Source organism: Mustela nigripes, chromosome 4, assembly GCF_022355385.1.
Source record: "Mustela nigripes isolate SB6536 chromosome 4, MUSNIG.SB6536, whole genome shotgun sequence".
Taxonomy (NCBI): Eukaryota; Metazoa; Chordata; class Mammalia; order Carnivora; family Mustelidae; genus Mustela; species Mustela nigripes.
The window spans coordinates 430,538-433,140 of record NC_081560.1 but is presented as its reverse complement, the minus strand read 5'-3'; the positions used below and the strand labels follow the sequence as shown (position 1 = coordinate 433,140).

Sequence of the window (2,603 nt, the reverse complement as noted above, 5' to 3'; positions counted from 1 at the left end):
CCGCCCCGCGTCGCCCCCCGCCCGGCCCCCGCCGCGCCCCGCCCGCCGCCCCCGGCCGGAGCCGCCCAGCCGCCCCGCACCGCGGCGCTCACCTCGTCCCGCAAGCCCGCGGCTTCCCGCGCTCTCAGCAGATTCAAACCCGCCCGCGCGCGCGACGCGCCGCGCTCCGCCGCCAGGACGTCATCACGCGCCGCTCTCGCGAGAGCCCAGCGCGCTGGGCGGGGTCCGCCGGAGAAGGCGCTCCACGCCCCGCCCCGCGCCCCGCCCCGCGCCTCCGCCGCGCTCTGAGCCCCGGCCCCGCCCCGCGGGCCGCGCCCCGCCCCCCGGCCCCGCCGGCCACGCCCCTCCCACGCCCCGCAGAGCCGCCGTGCGGTCGTGCGGGGCTTCCGGCGGCCGGCGCGGGGGCGACGCGGGTGTGGCTGCCGAGACGGGCTCGCGGGGCGTCGTGGGCTCGTGGTGGGCGTCGTCGCCGCCGGGACATCGGGCCCGTCGGGCGGGGCTGGACCTGCGCGGTGCTGCGGTCGCGCCTGCCCTCGGGGTCGGCGCTCGCGGGAGCGGAAGGCAGACACGCGCCCTGAGGACCCCCGCGCCGACGGCCGGTCCCTGCGGAAGGACGCAGCGGCCTCCTCCGGAGCGGGGGTCCCTGGGGAGGCGCGGGGGTCCCGGAGGTCCCGGAGGTCCACGCCCCTCCTTGCCCCGTAGCCGACGCGGGTCCGGTCCGCTGCCGGCCCGCAGCTGCCCCGGGGGTCGGCGCCGCGCGCAGTCGCCGCCCTGTCCGCCCTCCTGTCCACCGCCCGCCGGACCCAAGACGCTTCCCTCCCGCGTGCCCCAGTGTCCACTCCCGCAGCCCGATCGGCCCTGGGCGCGGACCCGGAGCCCGCCGTCCGTTCGGTTCACGTAGTCTGTGTCCCCCGACAACCGCACTGACGTTCCTGCCGTCGCTGCCCAAAGCGCAAGTTGGAAACCCCCGAGTTTCACTGAGGTTTTGTACCGGTCACTTGCAGTCATTCGCTGTCGCAGCCCCTCGGAAGTTTACCGAACCCTCTGTCCAGAGGCACCGATTACTATTAATTACTGTACATTGTTCACTCTCATTTTAGGCACTTTTGTCTATGCCATTTTTTTTTTAAGATTTTATTTATTTATTAGAGAGGGGGGGGGGAGAGAGCGAGCACAGGCAGATAGAGTGGCAGCAGAGGCAGAGGGAGAAGCAGGCTCCCTGCCAAGCAAGGAGCCTGATGTGGGACGTGATCCCAGGACACTGGGATCACGACCTGAGCCGAAGGCAGCTGCTTAACCAACTGAGCCACCCAGGCGTCCCTGTCTATGCCATTTTTTAATAAAAATAAAAGTTTGGGGGAGCTCGATGGCTTGGCAGTGAAGCGTTAGCCTCTGGCTCGGGTCAGGATCTCTGAGTCCGGGGACGGAGCTATGGCCGGCCGGGGGAGCCGGCTCCCAGCTCAGCGAGGACCCGCTCTCCCTCCCTCCCTGGCTTGTGCTCTTTCTCTCTCTCTCTCCAATAAATAAATTAAATATTTTTTTAAATGAAAAATAGTAAAAGCGTTTATCTCTGGATTTGCATGCTTTTCCCACACCTTGGGGTGCTGCAGGTTCTACTCCGTGAATACATGGCAAGCGTCTTCCAGACGATCCAAACGTAAGTCAGGCCTCGCGGCCAAACCAGGCGGCCGAGCCAGGATGCGTGGTCCGAGCGTCTGGAGGAGTGTGTAGTAGCAGCTCTCCTGAGATCTGGGCCCGCGGCCCCTCAGAACAAAAGCCCCGTCCGTGCTCCTCCTTCCCCGCTGCGGGAGTCAGGCTCCGGAAAGGCTGTCGCAGAGGAGTCCCGCGGGAACCAGCGCACCAGGCTGTGGGCCCGTCTCACCACCCGCTGGCTTTCTTCATGGGGGGGTTGGGGAGCCCCAGAAACCCGCATCCCCGTCCGGGCAGCGCGCCTGGGCCCTGTTCATGCGGGCAGCATATGCTGCTCATCTCTGTGCTCCAGACCCCACCAGGCTCTGCCACATCCCTCATTCTTCCCTTCTCCCAGGGCCCCTGCTCTCTGGAAACCCTCCCACTGTGCTCAGGTCGCGGCAGCCACCCCTGCTGTCCACACAACAGTGAGGACACGGCCCCTGCAGCCACAGCCCTTCCTGCGTGACGGTCCAGAGTGGACTCTGCTCTCCTGATGGCTCCCACGCCAGCTGGAAGTCACTTGGAGGCAGAGCGTCGCCGCCATCCTGACCCAGTGCCGTTAGGCAGAAACCCCACGTGAGCCACACGGACCTCTAGTTTCCACGCTAGAAAGAATAAACATAGTGAAGCGAATTTTAATCATGTGCTTTTTTAAACCCAGTAAATCAAAAACATTATCATTGCAGCAAGCAAGGTAAAATTATAGCCTGTGGGGGCAGGGCACGGATGTGTTAGGAAGTAGTGGCTACAAGAGGCAGGCCGAGGGGGCTCCGTGACAGCTTGGGACAATTCCATGGACCCACCTCCCTGGGGCCCCAGCTCCTCTGCCCACTGCTGCCACTGCGTGACAGGACCCCATTTGGCTTCCATCGCTCTGGACTCCTTCCTGAGAGCTGTGACCCCATCCCGGG

At 65.7% G+C, this 2,603-nt stretch overlaps 1 protein-coding gene across 2 annotated transcripts in view; it reads right to left on the bottom strand.

Annotated features, from left to right (window-relative positions):
- NCAPG2 (non-SMC condensin II complex subunit G2) overlaps window positions 1-187 on the bottom strand; it is a 60,792-nt gene extending 60,605 nt beyond the window's left edge. For both annotated transcript variants that reach the window (XM_059395997.1, XM_059395998.1), the window contains exon 1: window positions 93-187. The gene's annotated coding sequence lies outside the window, so the exon portion shown is untranslated. The remainder of the gene's footprint in view (window positions 1-92) is intronic.
- Window positions 188-2,603: the final 2,416 nt, after the last annotated feature.